Genomic DNA, 19,318 nt, shown 5'->3' with positions numbered 1-19,318 from the left:
AACATGCAACTATTATAATAACCTGGGAACACAACTTTGCCATCTTAAAATAAATGAAGTTAAGTCCATATTAGATGATTAGAAAATAAAATATACTAAATATTAACGATCTTTTTTGGCGGTGTTAACACTCACTGCAGTGGCAAAGGATGGAGGTAAGCTGTTAAGATCCACCATAAATAGTGCATACTTAACTTTGTCAGTCATGCGTATTTGTTTTCATTTAAATAAGTCTACAATTTATAGATGGTGTTGGTTAGTTTTTAAAATGCAATTAAACCATGCGAAAACCAAGCCATAATAGACAATAGTCAAAAAATACTCGTCTATCTATAAAATATCTAAAATTATGCAATTAATTCATACATAACTTTGGATATTTTATAGATAGAATAATATTTTTTATCTATTATAGTTTGCTTTAGGCAAGGCTTAAAGAATTAAAAAAAATGAACCAACAATATATTATGTAATACGTATTCTTAATCCAAATAAGAATGAATGAAAAAGTCTGCAAAATTTTGTCGTATCGCCCAAAATATACCAAAACTATTATGGTTTGGTTTAGGGAGGGTTTAATTGATTTTAAAAACTAATCAACACCATCTGTAAATTGTAGTCTTATTTCAATAAAAACATATATACGAATGACTGAAAAGGTTAAGTGTGCACTATTTATGGCGGATATTGACAGCCTACCTCAACCCTTCGCTATCGGTTCACAAAAATATATTTTTTATTAAATCATAATATTACCCTACACTCCCCATATAATAAAAACAAGATAACTGGCTTTAATAAGATTTAGATAATTAAAAATAAGGCCATGAATTAGCAATAAGCTTAAAAAGCCTATAATATGAATGACACACACACAAAATGAATGAAATTCAAGAATTGAAGCATTTCTTTGAACAAATCTTCACTTCAGGTCTTCAGGTCAAAAATGCAGCTGTTTCGGTTTTGATGAAACCATCATTAATATCACGGTTTTTTATGGTATTGCAAATTTAATGCTGTTTTAGGGGTATAAAATTCTTGTTAATAAAGTTAGATAGATGCAAAAACCAGCTGGACATTTGTCGCTTTCAGATTCCTATGAAGCATTGAGATTTCTTTTGAAATTGATGTAGGTATACTTTTTTTTGAGGCTCATTACCAACTCCAAAAAGTTTCACGTTTACCCTGGTAATTTACTTCTACCCTATATTTTGAGTTATATACATGATTATAATATTTGAAAATTAAACTACTAAATCGACATAAATGTATCAAAATCCGGTTCTACCATTAGAAGAAAAAATATATTGCAAATACCCAACAGTAATATTTTACCCTTCTATCCGGAGCTCTTTTCCTGTAATTGTAGAGTTGGTATTTTTCACCACGTATAGCGTGCTCTAAATTACAATTTATCCTCTTTGGAGTTTAGCTGATTTTTCATTATCTGTAATAATATATTGTTTTTATAAATCTTGTCTTTTCAAGATATTTTATCCACACTCAAAACTCGAAACACTGAATGTATGTATGTGTTTAACATTTTTTACAACATACAGAGGGATTGTGAAAAAAACAATGACATTAGATTATAAAATGTGACGTATTTTAATATCATGTCATTCTAGTATATAATATTATGAACCAGATGGAGTCGATCTAGGTAGGTAAGGTATCAACGAAATAAATGATTATTTTTTTAGTAATAAAGGAAATTCGTTCACTATAAAAACAGTAATTATCATCATCATCAACCGGGGCCGATTGTTTATCATGATGAAGGTCTCCTATAGCTACCATACACTCTTATAGGTTTCTACAACTAGTGTGTATATTTGGTGAAATTTCTATGTTCATCGATCCGGGGTGTGGTCGTTGAGTGTATTTTTGATACCACTATATGACTACATTAATTTGTTCAGGGGTTGTCAACTAGGCATGTCATCAGCTATGCGATATTCATCATTAAATATATAGGAATAATATATTAGAATGTAACTGATTATAAAGAACATAATTGGCTATTTTTTGTATTATTATAAAAAGTAATTAATTTGGATTCCGATCTGATCATAATTTATTAAATTAATTTTATGAGAATTTACTAATACCTAAAACCACGATTGCCGAGCGGCCTATAACGTCGTGGGTCCCAGGTTCGAATCCTGGTCTAGTAAATACACATTTTGTTTTTTTCAATTTTTGTTTGAGTCAGAGTTTGGACCTAATAGGTTGGGCAAGTGGCTAACATCCATTTCTAGTAAAAAGTAAAAACAACTCTGTTAATACAAACCTCCAGTCCGTGAAGGCCCATATGATTTTATTAGGATCGGACATGGTTAAACAAACAAACAAAACCAGTATGCACATTAAAGTTATTGAAATTTTCCATTTGCAGTATTGGCACAGCAGTTTTAACACCAATTTCGAAACATTTTATTGAATTCTTAATGAAACGATGCTTTTTGCTTGAGCATTATGAATATAATACATTTCCGTTCTCACGAATAAAACACATTTTTAAATAAATATTAACGACAACATTAAAATATGTAAGAGTTGCGAATATGGGAAACTATAACAATCTTATCTTGCCTACATCCCATTAAATTAGATCGTTAACAGATTTCATCAGATTTGACTAGTTTGGACATCTGGTTTTTAGACTATTGTCATCATGTGAAATGGAAGAAGTGATTAATGAAGTTGCTATTACCAAATTAACGCAGATAGCGCAAGTATGCTAATCATATATAAAATTATTTTTTTTTATCCGAAGAAGATATTTACTTAACTATATAAACTTATTGAAAAAAATGTAAGAACACTAACATACAACTTATATAAAAACAAATAACTATATTATGTAGATAGTTTCTTAATTTCTCTCAAAGATTTCCATGGTCTCGCGGTAAAAGTGCTTAAGTCTGTTTGGTTGCAACTGAGATAATCGGTTTTAAAATACATCACAGCTTTCAAAATAATCTTGCTTAGAAGTAAATTGATTTATCTTTTATTTTTATTTATTTTATATTATTTATAATATATGATTAAGTTTTTGATATTGTGTTATACTCATTGTTTTGAATATGTAATTTTAATTACAGTTAAAAATGATTTTCACAATTTAAGCTCTTTCTACAAATTAAAATATATATTTATTTTGTTTACATAATATTGTGTCAAATCTATGATACACAAAACAGAACAATTCTTTACACACATTGCCATTAAAATCTTAATTTTGTAAAAACGCAACTTAAGAATACCCTGCGACCATGAATTTAGTGGACACTTAGAAAATAAAAGACGGACAAGATTTATGTAAAGAAAATATTTAAAAATAACGATAATTCTGTCTTGTTTTACTTAAGATGGTAAATTTCCATACGAATTAGACGTTTTTGCTCAAATTTTATTTTGGGAACAAAGGAAGTACCTATTTTGAAAATTAAAGGTGATGTATTGCACATCATTGGTTCATTGAATTTCGAATCCTGAATTGTATTATTAGTATAGCAGGCTACGTCTGTTATACGATGTGTGGCTAGTCAGCATCACTTTTTTTGTTGATATAGTCAAACTCCAATGCAAATACCTACATACTACACAATTTTTTGTGTTGTTGTGAAAAGTCTAACAACACAAAAACATGACTACGAACCACGACAGCTAAAAGTGACTATCTTCCCATCATAACAGTTAAGTATAATGTGGATGGATCGGGGAATTTCAATTGCCATGAAAATGATGCTTATGTAAACATTAGTGTTCTTTATACTTTTATACGGTGTCATGGATAATTGATGCCTTTAACATGTATCATTGGCGCCGCATGCTTTCTATTCATTGGACAGGACACAGGACGAACCAATCATCCAGAGACTACAGAAAAGGAATGTTATGTGCCATTCAAATTTGTAACTGTTAGTGAGTCAGCCAGTGGATTCGACTGGCTGAAACAATGAGTTCATTATTATTTTTACATGTTAAATCTTGTTCATTTCTTAAGTTTGTTGCATCATCTTTATTGTTCCTTTCTAGTAGTATTCCAGTATATAAAACACTCTTCAGCCGGACTTCTAACAAGAAACACACATTGTACCTAGTAATATTCAACCTTATATTAGTATACCAGTAAAAAGATGTTATATGATTTTGTGTTATAAATCGGAAATAAAAGGACAACATTAAATACAATAATAATATCTTTTAATAATTCCAACCCATAACAGGAACGACAGTTCAGTTGGGACCGGAAAACCTGGTGAAGCTTTTGTTTTTGTGAAACAAGTGAAGGAGCTTACTGGGAGTAGCCTTCACAATGCCTTGAGAGAAGCAGACGATTGAGTAGGGTGGAAAGTATTGGTTGCTCAAAAGATAACAAAATTTCATGGTGATAACGATCCTCATCCATGCGGGAAAGACCAAGAAGAGAGAAGATGTATTGTTTCTTTAATAAATAAAATATGAGTAGGTATTACAAATTATTAATTTAAGACTGTCATATATATAAAAAGTTATTAGTAAATAAAAGAAGTGTTGTCAACGCTAATAACATATAATAACATAGAGCTAATACGTTGAGCAAATGGCTGACATCCATTTCTCGTAAAAACAAAATCTGTTAATACAAACCTATACTCTCTGGAGGTCCACATGATCTTATTAGGATCGGATAAGGTCGAATATAATAATAGTATATAACATATGTCAACGAAGAATGCCATGGGAGGTTTTCGGCCAGCGGTGAATTGACTCCAGTTGGTGATGATGTATATATGAAAACAAAATACAAAGCGCTGAACTAACAATGTATGCTTCTTTAGATAGCGCATTGATCAGTATCGTAACCCTTGTTACTGGTGGCTGATATGCCTAACACGAATATACGGTTTTTATTCAGAAGCAGCGATGTAATGGTTGGATTGGTGCATTAAAATATATTTAGTACCTAATGCATTCAGTGTATGTAATAGGCGCGCAAGACCAATAATAACTGAAGAGAAAGAAAGAGAAGACATTTGCTTCCTTATCCTATAATTATATGAATATTAAAATTTTCTCTTTGATTCCATGTTGAAGAAATCATTCTTCTGCCAGACGGAGCCTTTTGTGGTTTCACTTGTTGAAAATTTTGTGAAGTAATAGCGCGTGTATACTTGCACCAATAATGTGTATTTTAAACTATCGCGATAATAATTATTTACACATAAAAGTGCTGACTGTCTCGTCAATTTCATTCTTCAAGAGTAAGCGAGACGCGATGTTATATTTATTTGATACTATTTTACAGGTAGTGAAAATCGGCTAACCTCAAAATGAGTCTCTGCGCGGTGCAGTTCGTTTTTTTATCGGCAGCTTCACTACTATAGTTCTAATGCGCAGGCGCAGATATTGCGCGGTCTAATTGTCGCATGAAAATTCAGAAGCTTCTGAACTTTTCTGATTCATACATGTAATCTTGCAATTTGCATTATAATACGTGTTTACACGTGCATTTTTTTGTTATGACGGCGATAATACGTACTGTAAGCAGTAAATCCATGCACGTGTAAACGGGGTATAAGTGTCAGTTCGTCATAATTTTTATATACGAGTGGGTATATATTTTAATTATTATACCCAGATTGTAGAAAAATTATGAAACCAAGAGTCCATTTTTGCTTCACTTTCATAATACTTATGTTTAGGCTCCATCTCTATAATAGAAGAACGGTTTTTTCAACATTTAGCTACGTATTTTTTTCGACTTATACGAGGTATAAATGAGAACTCTGCCATTCTGGGCAGTGTTGACCTGTGTGTCCCTGATAACTATCTTAGAAATAGAGAACATCAGTTGTTTATTCTCCCAAGGTGCAGAACCAACCTGCCACTGGTAATGTCAATTGGGAGGGCGATAACTATGTTCAACGAAATTGCTTCGGGTGTTGATATATTCCACCTACGTGAGGATGAGTATAGGTGGACGTTATTTTATAAATTTTTAAAATAGGGTCTGCTTAGTATAATTAATATTTTTGTATGTACATATTTCTACTGTTTAATAACATACTATCTATCTCTTTTTTTATGTCATGTTGTGAACGTCTTAAACTTATAATTTGTAATGTCCACAATATGTAAAAATAAATAAATTGAATTGAATTGAAATTGAAATTGAATTGAACATATTTGCTATGAGTAGTTCTTATTTCACCAATTCAAAATATAGATTAAGGTTGTATCGTCATACTCGTACATTATTCATTATTCATGTCAAAATATAATATGTGTAAACTGCAAAGCCATACACCTTGACATTATGAGAAAAAAACCTGAATATTTCAATCGGATAATATGTCAGAGATTGCCCTAGGGGTGGGCTACCCAGGCTCCTACACATATTGCCAAAAATTAAATCATAACACAATTTGCCAACCTCTTATTATTCAATTGCAAATAATAAAGAACAGTCAATTTGTGAGCAATAATTTCAGCACATTGATTGACAGATTTATTTATCTTTTTAATTTGATACGAATGATATTAATGTATTTTAGATTGACCATTGAAGTAACTGGACAATAAACTGTAGATATGTTTGTTCAATTATATAAAATAAATAAGGTACGTGGTACAGATATATTTTAGAGCATTATTAATTTAGTTAAAGTTAAGGAGTATAATTATCATTCAATAATATATATATATATTATATGTATGTATATAATATAATATGTGTGTATATAATCAGGGATAACTTGGATTCGTACTGTTATGTCCCTCAAGCAAGGAATCAAGAGACTAACAGAAATTCCTGGAGACACTTAGTGATGTTGATATGCTCCAGTTAGAAAGCGAATGTGGAAGAAAAACGACATCAATGTCAGATTTTATTGAACTGTTGATTCTAGAATATTCAATCGTTGGTGCGCGTTAGTTATGACTGTTATAAAATGAAATGCATTGATGTCGTTATGAAAAATATTTTATTCCTCAGGGTCAAAAAGTAATGTGCTGGCATCCGTATTGATATGCTCCACTAAAAGGCGGGAATTACGAATATCGAATACTTGCTGTACAGGTAAAATGCGATCATTAGCCGCCACGGTTCAAGTCGTAATGGTATATAAGAGTTACTCAATGCATCGCGTTGGCTGAGGTAGATCACTTCATTATGGAATTCCGCTCATGAATAGCAGGTCTGCAGAATATGGAGAATAAATATTTAAATAATGATAATATGAGACTTCACCGAGTGGAAGTTATATTAAGGGGTGAGGTATAGTTATTTGTCTAATCAATTGGATCCTTGATGTGAATCAAACACACATTGGTATGACATACAATTTTGCCATACTTAGGTATGATTCTACGAACTTCCACGACTTCAGAGACTAGTCTAAGTGAAATTTCTTTAGCCGCTGTAGCGTTAATTCACTGAAGAAAAAAATATTAAACATGGAACATGCTTTGCCTACTGATTCTCTGAATGCTGGTTGTCCAAATTCGAAAGAAAAATTATTTGTCAAAGTAACCGAATCCAAAGGATTCAAACAATTTTACTTTTCTGAAAATTATGTAATTACAATAATAAAACTAAAGAAGTAATAATAATAGACAGATAATACGTCGCACAGAATGTAGGCTACTGAACGTAAAATTAAAATAATCGGCGCGCGTAAGTAATCGGGACGGGGCGCGGGCTGTGCGTCTATAGTTATTCTACGTCTATTTTTTTCGTAATGCTTTTGCGTCGGAGATCATGAGAAAAACATGTTCCATGTTAAAAGTAATGTGAGACCTCAGAGTAATAATATAAAGAGAATGTGTACCTACTGTTCGGTAAAATAAAGTCGTGTTTCTTGCGTATAACGCATAGTAAAACCTCGTTTTAATCATTATTAATTTAACTGTGAACCATCATGTTGCTTCTCAGTACAGCTACCAAATTTGAACACAACATAGTTAACCATGTTTTCTACTAAATTAACTATAAATAATTACCACTAATTTTATATTTAACACAAAAACAATAAATTTCAGCAATACGTGCTCGCAGTTTTTAATGAACGGAGTCATTCAAACCAATATTTACTGGCGTCGTGTACAAGAAATATTTAATTCAGCCGTAGAAATTCTATCTTAATCTAACGCATATTGTGGAGATATAAGCGTGCCAAATGCTTTGTCACTCGCACTTATGGTTCGTTTTTGTTCAGGCCTTGTGTGGGATCAAAATACTTTACAAAGTATCAGAGCAGCATGATGTGCGAGAAGGTGTTCAATTATTTTGAGGTAAACTAACATAATAAAAATAATTTTCGAAACACGTGAAATGAATTTTTCTGTCAGATGAAAGAATTGATTACAACACAAATTCTCATAAATTTATAATGTAAATTTTTATTCGGTGCGAGAAGAAGACGATTTTCTAGTCTTTAAAGAAGGTACATAAAAGATTTTTTTGAATATTTAAATTTGATTTATTGATACTCCCGCGATGGCCGCGCGGCTTAAGCGTTGTCCTATTGCGTCGTGGGTCTCAGGTTCGAATCCTGGGTCTGACAAGTACACATATTGTTTTTCAATTTGTGTGTGAGGCAGAGTATGGACCCAATAGGTTGAGCAAGTGGCTGACATCTATTTCTCGTAAAAACAAAATCTCACGCTGAGGAGGCCCATATATCTTATTAGGATCGGGCATGGGGTGGATTATTGATTCTCTGTGATTTTTTTCATTCTTTAAAACATTTCAAATGATAATTTGAAAGTTAACGATTATTTTTAATTTTGATTTTCAAGCCCGGGCATGACGCTGACAATTTAGGTTGTAATGTTAGTTGTAGCTTATTTTTCGAATGCAATATAGTAATACATTAATTAATTTGAATGAAATATTCAATCAAAAATTGTCATTTATCTCGGACAGGTAACCGCGTTGCATTCGAAGAACTAACACTACATTATTGTAACTACCAATTCAGTGCCTTGGCATGACTATATCCTGGTGCAAACCCGTGTATGAATTTTAGAGACACTACTGCAATCACTCCATGAAACGGAGTATATCCGTCTGGTTCTCGCAAGGTGTGGTCAGGAAGGCCTTGCGCATAGTCGAGCCACGGCATAGCGACGGTGACGCCCGCCTATCGGTACTAAGGACGACAACTGGTGATGACGCCTTCAGCACCGGAAAAGTCGTTTTCCTCGCTGTGAAAATAGACTATAATTATTGTTGAGTACAGGAAATCAATAACGGAGACATTTTGGCAGGCGCAGATATGTAGATCTATCACTGATAATGTTAATTATATTTACAACATATTTCCATTATAATATTAATCTTTAACTCGGATAATAACTCGTCCATCATTAAATATGAAGGTAAAGCTAACGTCAATTATTGCTAAAACAAAGTGAAATGTATAATACCGTTTTAATTTTAATTTTAAATAATGGCGGGCCAGCAATTGATCCGTTAACATATAAAAGTTAACATTTTTTATATATGTGCATTATAGCTATAAATCTAAGCTATTTTTCTAGAAAGTCAAGTAATTAATGTATTTTATTTATTTTGAACAGAGGATTTCTTAGAATAAACATAATTCGAAAACATCGCATGCATATACATACTAGAAAAAATCATTTTGTAAAAAAAAAATACGACACCCGATAGGACTTGAACCTCTATCTGCTGGATTCGCGCCAGTATGCTTTTCCAATTAAGCTACGAGCATCTTAATGAATTACAACGATTTCAACTAGTAGTAATTACATGAAATGCTTATAGAATTGCGTTATAACGTTGGCTATCAGTATAAGTATATTAAATTAAGGTGCCTGGGTGAATTAATTCCTCTTACTATCCGACGTCGCGGATCACTCCATTATTTAGTTTTTAAAACGTACTTAGACTTGCTAATAATTTAAGAAATTATTTCTTTTAATCAACGAATAAGACACAGGATTAAAGAATGTAACATTTTATATATTGAATATACATAATTTGAAAACATCTCATGCATATACACACTAGAAAATATCATTTTGTAGAAAAAAATACGACACCTGATGGGACTTGAACCTGTATCTGCTGTATATGCATGAGATGTTTTCAAATGATGTATATTCAGTATATATAATGTTAAATTCTCAAATATTGCGTCTTATTCGTTGAATAAAGTTGAGTAAATTGATTAGTATCAATATCATTATTGTTGCATATTTTTACTAGTTAGAAACCGGTCTAGGTTAATATAAAAAAGTGGAACTAATACTAAATATTGTAATGGATTTAAGTTTTGTACTATTCTAATCAATATTCCAATATACAATACACAAAAACCGATAATCAACAATAACGCAATTTGATAAGCATTAATTCATGTATGAACTAATAGTTTAAATTGTAGCAATTAGATAGGACGCTCGTACTATAATTGTTTAATACAACAGTTGGCGCGATACCAGTGGTTATACAGGTTGAAACCCCGTCGAGCTTTGAATTTTTTCAAATATATTATATTTCATAAATAAATATATTTCTAGTGGGTATATATGTGAGATGTGAATTTATGTATGTACACCCACGATGGCCGCGCGGCCTAAGCGTTGTCCTATTGCGTCGTGGGTCTTAGGTTCGAATCCTGGGTCTGACAAGTACACATATTGTTTTTAAATTTGTGTATGAGTCAGAGTATGGACCTAATAGGTTAAGCAAGTGGCTGACATCCATTTCTCGTAAAAAAAAACAAAATCTGTCAATACAAACCTCCACTGTGTAGAGGCCCATATGATCCTATTAGGATCGGACATGGTCGAAAGAAGAAGTATGTTCAAGAAATATATATTATTATGTAGGTATACACACTAATTACAATGATATAGTTTACCTATTACTGTGAGTATTGAGTTATCGTAGAATGAAAACATTAAAAAAGTAATTAAAAGCCTTAATCGTTGGTTGTTGATGTGTTAATGCAACTTAAATGAGAGAAAATACTGTTCGGTTTCAATAATAATATGGAACACGGCGGCCTGTCGTGAAATACAGGCCAACCAATTCTAGTCGTTGATTTTTTTATGAATATAAAAATGTCGCTATCAATAATTATTACAAATGCTCACTCACTCCATAATGCATGATATTTTCTAGCTCATTTAGAAGGTAAAACATTCGAAAGAAAACTGTAGCATATTATTATTTTTAACAACATGTTTGTATGATTGTTTACAGATAAAACAACTATTATTTCTTCTGATGCTACAGTCAAGTTTGAGTATCGTTCCGTACCCTGGCAGTATACTGAAGAAACGTTCAAAAGTATCCATCCATCTTATACGTCGTCGGGAAATAATACCTCTTTGGCCATCTGGTATCCGAAATGTCAATTGTTTAATTTTTTATACGTAATGTATTCATCCCATGTATATAGTTCAAACATTTTAAGGATATATGGATCATTGCTTAATTCATATTGTTCTTTGTTGATAGAAGATACCATCGAGTAATCTCCGTTCAGACGTTTCCAACAAAGACAATGTTCACATTCTCATAATTGAATTGTTTTTAAAATCATCTCTTTAATTATTTTATGGTTATATTTATGGTGATTGCCAACAATGGTCAAGCGGTAATGTGCCGGTTTATATTGTCATGCGTCGAGGGTTCGAATCCCGGATCTGGAAAAATTAACATGTTGTTTTTTATCGTGTCCGGAAACTTGTACGTATGCAGTTCGCCGTTTCACACTTCACCGTGAAATATTGTACCGTAAATATATAGCCTTGTATAAAAGACCGTCCAATCTCTTTGGGTCGTATAGTACTGACATAAAATTCATGTCTAAATAAAACACGGTTTTGTCAGTTTCAATTTTACAGGAAGCCAAATAGAAAATAGCCTATATACTGGATTATTTGTTAGGTTACATTAGATTAGGTTTTCATTCAAGAATAATTCATGAATTTTGCCAAAATCGCCTATGAAAATTGAATTAATTTTCATATTGAATCTAATAAAATTGGAGACCGTATAGTATACGGTCAACTCTTTCCGTTAGAAAGTTCACAACGAACTGTGCCATGGTGAAATGTTTTACGTACAATTTACATGTAACCGTTTTTTATAGGTTGTGCAAGTGGCTAAATGCGATTTCTCGTAAAAACAAAAATCTGTTAATACAACCTCCACTCTGTCAAGGCCCATACGATCATTTTAGGGCCGAACATGGTGATGTAACGTAATTTAATAGTAAGTAATAGATAAACAAACTTTGCTGATGATGTAATTTATTTAAAATGGTTGTAAACTCGAGTCATTTATAATATAAGCCAAAGGATCGCCCTAAATCTCGCAGGATCTATAAACTCATCAAGCTTGGTTGATATACGTGGCAGTGAAGAGCGAGGGACCAATAAGAGTGGAATGAGCTAAGGAAGCCCTTCATCAAACATTGGATTGATTCTAGTTGATAATAGTGATGAATATCGCACTATGTGTAGTAGTTTTTTTTTTTAAATCAGCTTAAGCCAAATCCAATTATACAATTTAATGTTTATTTAGTTTTCGTTAAGGCTTTAAAAAATAAACTCAACATCGGCACACTTCTATCAGAAATGATAATCAGGGGAAAAAATGGAAGTGAGTCACTTACAGGGTGTGACTATAAGAAGATTCAATTTTTCATCATGGGGAAATATAGGATAATCTTAAAAAAAGTTTTGAAAAATAATATTGTTATTTTCAAAATTTACGAAAATATTCATTAAAGTTTATCAAGTAAACGAAACGCGCATTCAATATTGGTAATTATCAGAACATCGGGCGCGCTTTGCAATTCTCGCATTTATGGTATGAGCGTTATTAAGTTATATGTAAAATGTGCCTTAAAAGTCTCGATTTAATATGATGACTATGTTTCTTATGTATGTACGTATGTATGTTTTTGTTTTGTGATGGTTACCTAGTTTTGAATAGTTGCTCTCGAGACATAATATAAACTGCAAAAACCTCTTGTCACCTAATGTTCTGTGATCTTGTGATACCCCTCTTTAAGACCAGGTATAGTACGGGGCAGTGGCGAAGAGTGGAGGTAGGCTGTGAAGATCCGACGTAAATAGAACACACTAAATTTTATCAGTCATACTACTTCAATTATTTGTTTTCATTGAACTAATATGTAATCCTTCTTAATGCTACCATTTTAAATGTATTATTTAATTACATAATTTCAGATGTTTTATCGATAAAGGAATATTTTTATCTAGATATTATGGTTTTGTTTAGGCAGGGCATAATTAAAATTTGAAAACTAACCTACACCCTGTGCAATTTAGTAGTTTTATAGTAGTCAATTAAAACAAAATAACTATGATTGACAAAGTTTAATGTGTACTATTTTTGTAAAATCTCCACAATCTACTTTTACCCTTCGTTACAGATACAGGGTGGATTACATTGCTGTATAAATATTTAATCTAGTTTTATTTCACACGAATCATTGAAACCTTGACATATTAGAAGATTAGTGACACTATTAAAGTCCATTGCATTCCAGAAATAACTTCTTCAAATGTTAAATCAATAATGATTGAATTAAATAATTTAATTGGACTTGTAATAATATTTAAGGACAATAACATACGGCGACTCCATCCGGATTCGAGACCGGTAATTCTGGTAGGACTGTCCAATATGTCATGATTCAACTGTCAAATACCAACCACCTTTAGCCTTTTATATTGCAAAGGACCTTGAAACCTTTGTAGTGGGTTATATTGATTAGTTAGTCACACTTGTGGAAAAAAATCTCATCGGAATTTGTAGACGCGTTTGTGGTTCAGATGAAGGAATGACCAGATTACACAAAGCACTTTCGCTATGCCTTGAGGCTCTGCGGAGGCCTTGAAAATTAGACTACCTTATTGTTCGTACAAGGTGACCGGAAAAGTATACTACTCTACAAAAAAAAGGAAGTCACTTTTTTATAATATTTAAAAAATTCTACGCGAAGTACCCATCGGCTAATACAGTTTATTGAACAGCTATTATCAGTTCAAGAAAGTAATATTGATTCAAAGATATTTTTGTAAAGTTAAATAACTAAAACATATTTCATCAGTTTGAATAGAAGTTGCTTATGATCTGGGCCGAATTTTTACTTAAAGCGGTTCACTTGGTCTAATACTTATTAGTGGCCCCAAAAACAGAACGTATTAAAATATATTTTTTTATATTATACCTTCATGTTCTACTGACAATAACTAATATTTGCTTAATCGTAATTTTTGTTACGCATGCTCAGGAACAACTGAGATAAATTACAATATACCTATTCGATTGGTCCAAGTTTGACAGTATTGTTGGATATTATATTTTGTTGAAATTGCTTTCAATAATTTATATTATTTTTTTTAATTATAATAATAATTTAATTATAAGTTAATATTATAGTGAATACCCATATAATCCACTTTTTCAAGCGTCACATGAAGGCGACGGCATGCTATATGTCTACGTTTTCAATTTATTTTTTGGGCTCCGGGGCTCCTCTCTATTTGAGGACTATAGCCCCTTTAGCCCCACAGTAAATCCGGTCTTGATTATAATTTTAAGGTTACCAAATTAATTTTCGTATTAAAGAGTTGGCAGAAAAGTGGGACACCTTCACCAAAAGCAGGCTTGAGTGTGTGGCTATCGGCTTTCGGCAACTGCTTCTGAGACTTTCCCAATCATAAAAAAATCCTGATTACTTGACATCCAAAAGTATGGTCTTGTGATATGATTTGAGTTACCTCATCTCCAACCACCATATATATGCAGTGGCGATTTGTGCACGGCCACCTTTCATGACGCTATAAACGTATGACAATGAAAAGATTTAAATGCCATATTTCCTTATTCCAAAACAATGCTGAACGAGACTGATGCAGCAACCATGCAGCTTGGTGCTTAAAGAAAGAGTTTAGAAAATAAAAAGAATCTTGACTTGCTCTGTAGTCATTTATCTTTAGTGAAATGAAATGTCCAGGTAGCTAGCTGTGTACTGAAACTCTACTAAAACAGATGATATATGCTCAAATGAACTTTAATGAATGAATGACACAAAAAGTCATAAAGAACGTTTACAAGCTCCTGCAATATTCTGCAATATTATGTATGAGTTAATTGTATAATTTAAGATATTTAATTTTTTGTCGCAGGGTTTAATTGAATTTTGAAAACTAACCAACACTGTCTGTAAATTGTAGTATTATTTCAATGAAAACTAATACGATGACTGCCAAAGTTTAGTGTGCACTGTGTATGGCTGATAAACAGGCTATCTCCACTTTTCGCCACTAGTACCGATATGTCTGGGGTTCCGTGCATTCACATATAAATATTATAAAAATATATTTTAACAATTTTAACGTTGAATTTCATGAAGAATAATAGCTCTTAGGTCACTCTGTAAATCTATTCACTATCGCTGGATACAGTATATATTAATATGTGTGACACCACTGTCAATGTAATTGGATATACTGGTTATAAAAAACTGGATCGCTTTTAAATAGCAGGCGTTACCAGAAGAATATGAAATTAAAGATATTGCGTGTGTGGTTCTTGGCATATTACTTTTCAAAGACGATGGTAAATCACAATTACACACATGTAACATGGTAATATGGACGTAGAAAAAAGCAAACGGTAAGCATAATCAAATTAAATTTATTTATCCCATTAATAAATGCAAATAATATACAGAACTAATAGAATTTTAATTATTATCATCAATATTCTATCATAATACTCCTAAGGAATATAATTATTAACATAGGTATTAGCGATAGTCAGCTACTTAGTGAAATTGATGTATAGAATGAAGAAATAGATTTTAAATCAATGAGATAAACAACGGCTAAATGAAGGCACACGCTTCTTTACCCTTACCTTACCTCACCATTCCACCGTTGCTTTCAATGCAATCGGATAACTTTACTTGGTCGTAATGAATTTTCGTAAGTAAGCTGAATGGACAACGTTTAGATATAGGCGTGCGGCTTTCTATACATACCTCACCTCTCCATTCCACTACTGCTAACGGACTACTTTACCTACTCGTGATAAACTGTTGCAAATCCATTGTTTTACAACAATTATTGAGAATATATGCGTTCGCTAAACCCATATTTCACCTCACCACTCCACCGCCGTAAGTGTCGATAGATTTTTTACTTGTAACGTCAGCACTTTTCTACTATTTTTTTGGTTTGTTACATTTTATAATCTAAGCCAAAAAGCATTCAAGACGCCATGGCGAAAATGAGCTATTTAGAAAAATGGGTTATTTAGAATGTCATCTTTAGCGTCGTTTCAAACATGAGTCAGTAGGAGTTATTCCGTGACGAAGTTACAATTTTATCATAATAGTTAGTGAATAATGTATAGCAAAACCAATAAAATTATTTTTTCAAATTACTCTATTGTAAAGTTAAAGATGAAATTATATACAAACGCTCTTGGAGCATTATCGAATACATATGAAAGGAATGTAAATATACTAGAAAAATATTCAAATTAATTCAGATTAAGTTAAATAAACAGATGGAGTATTTATTTATATAGTTTTCCAGATAATTTAGGTCAATTAAAAAATAATTACAAGATAAAAAGAACTTTTTATATACAACGTTTTTAAATTTTCTGTTGAATCATATAAACTTGACTTGACTAGCTTAAACGATCAAAAAAATTTGTATTTGATAGAAATAATACTGAAATGTCATTTTGACATGTCATATTGATTTCCATAGTAACGCACGTATATATTAATAATTTAGTTGCTAGGACCCCAGACCCCTAGCAACCAATAATGGTGTCGAAATAACTTTTCATACAAATCAGAATTAACTGAAAATGAATTCAATTCCACTTAAAGATGGCTAAAAGTATTAAAAAATGCAATGGCATCGTGTTCTGATATATTCTAAAAGTTTCAAATGTCTAGCTGGTCGGGAAGTTAGTTGAAAATCGATTGCAAGATTTGTACCGGACAAAGAACCACCGGACAAATAAGAATACGAGCTAAAAAAAAAGGTTGTAAAATGACAATGCTGGACATAGTTTAATATCTGCTATAATATTCAGTTTTTCAAAAGGGATGAATATTCTACGACCGTGCCAATTGCATGGAAAAAGATACCGCATTTTAAATCAATCTATACTCCAGATTTTTATATTATGAAATATATTATAGGTACAACTAGTTTTGCAAAACGGTGATGATACCTACTTCTTATTATAATTTATATTAAATTTATCAAACGATATATAAATGTTCATCAATAACGTAATAATATAATACATACTGTATATTATAAGATTATCTACTATAAGACGAATTTAAATCTGTAAAATAATGTTCTCAGTATTAGTAAATTTTTGTGAAAATTAATTTTGCTTTAAAACGTTTTGTTTTGATTACGCCTTACTTAAATACTACTATCTTCGATAATATAAAGATATTGCTATACTAAATTATCAAATAAATCTCAGAGCACGTATCTAATGTTATCTATAAAATAATCAACAATGTGAAATTACCAGCAGGTAATTAAATCATTAGTTTTAGTAACATTTTCAGTATTAATTCATATATTATTTGTCTTCAGCTTTATCTAAAAATGTTTTTTTAAATCCCTAAGTAGCTATAAAACAGATAATGACATAAATATTTTAATATAAACTAGATCACCTCTATAAATAAGGTTTGGTTTTTGAGTTCAAAGACTCTGAAATCGATACCTACTCCAAGAAATAAATTGCATGACAGCGTTAAATTGAAATCTTTTATAATATTATATTCAAGCGTAGGTGGTATATATCTATTTATTCGCAGAAAAACCTGATTGAGTCTATAAAATTATTAAAACAAAATTAATGTTTTTTTTAATGAATAATATAACAATGTATTCGGATATATTCCATTCCTTTCGATCCTGAACGTTACGATTTCACGTAAGTACTTAGCTATTTTGTCAATCCAACGGTCCTTAGATCTATCTTTTAGAGGTTTTTTACGTCTTGCACACTACTAGGATTCACCAACGATTATCATCTATGTATCCAAGCTAATCCCATTCAGTGCCCTCTAATATATCGCACAGCTTTATTGGTTCCCTTATCTGATCATTTAATTTGTTGTCTTTTTGGATAATGCACAGCGTGCACATCTCCATGTCAAACTATGCCATTTTAAGATTTTTGATTTTTATTTCGCACAAATATATACAATGTGATTTAAGGAAATACTTTATTTCACACTAATACATACTGTTTGATTACGTTAGTACAGATACATTGATTGAACACTGCGTTTAAGGCATAATGTGAGGTCACATTGTTCCAATGGCCAAAAGTACTGTAGTCTAGCTTTTTTCTATGAACGATTTTATCAAATATACATCTAACTATTCACAATTTTGGTCACAATTAAATATAGTTCTGTAACAAAGCAATTAAACGTATTTTACGTCTTTGTTATATATATTTATTAATTAAATAACAGTAGATATATAATAAACACTCCGAACATATAAGTTACGGTACGAGAAAATTCTTCTCTAAACCACAAACGTAAGATGATATTAAGAATTAGGTCTGACCAGTAAGTCATAAACATATTATTGAATAGCCATTGAATAAGTATAAAAAATAAAGTCATTAACCTGCCCTGCAAATGTAATTGTTGCTAATGTCATTGCAAACGATTTCCTTTATTTGTTTCCACCCGGATTACGACTCAGATATTTATATCAAACAAATTCGTTGCAAGTTGTTTATCATTGATCGGGTATAGGATAAATCTAGGTGCTTTTCAGTTATGAACTAAATATTAAATAATTGGCATTGAAGTGTGATTATTTATTATAATACTTTAATTAACCTGGTTCATAATACCGCACCAACGCATCTGCAAAATTTTCAATATTCAAAACTGCAAAAGTCGTGAACTTGATAATGTAAAAGTGAAGTAACTGAAAGAACATGCAATATAATGTAGATATAAACCAAATATTATGGTTTTTTTCAGAAACTCTATTTTTTCTTCTAACAAAACGAAGACTTCAAACCCTAATATATCCAAAATATGTCTTTTGCAGATGCCTTGTTTTACACTCACGGTGCGATATGTAATTATAATAAGTAAAATATGATTGATCTTCACTTTTTATTAGGATGCATGGGGATAAGTCATATTATTTAAAAACCTTTCTTAAAAGACGTATAGAAGTATGATTTATATATTTTTGCACCATATTGGTTGCGTAAATCAATAAA

General features: G+C 31.5%; 1 protein-coding gene across 1 annotated transcript in view; it reads left to right on the top strand.

Moving 5' to 3' along the window:
- Nucleotides 1-19,318, top strand: part of LOC147078717 (uncharacterized) — an 869,452-nt gene that overhangs the window by 403,354 nt on the left and 446,780 nt on the right. The window lies entirely within an intron of this gene.

The sequence above is a fragment of the Rhyacophila brunnea genome, unplaced genomic scaffold, assembly GCF_057557595.1.
Source record: "Rhyacophila brunnea isolate RB1 unplaced genomic scaffold, BYU_Rbru_1.0 scaffold_11, whole genome shotgun sequence".
NCBI classification, from domain to species: domain Eukaryota; kingdom Metazoa; phylum Arthropoda; class Insecta; order Trichoptera; family Rhyacophilidae; genus Rhyacophila; species Rhyacophila brunnea.
The sequence above is the reverse complement of the archived record's forward strand: the minus strand, read 5'-3'. Positions and strand labels throughout refer to the sequence as shown.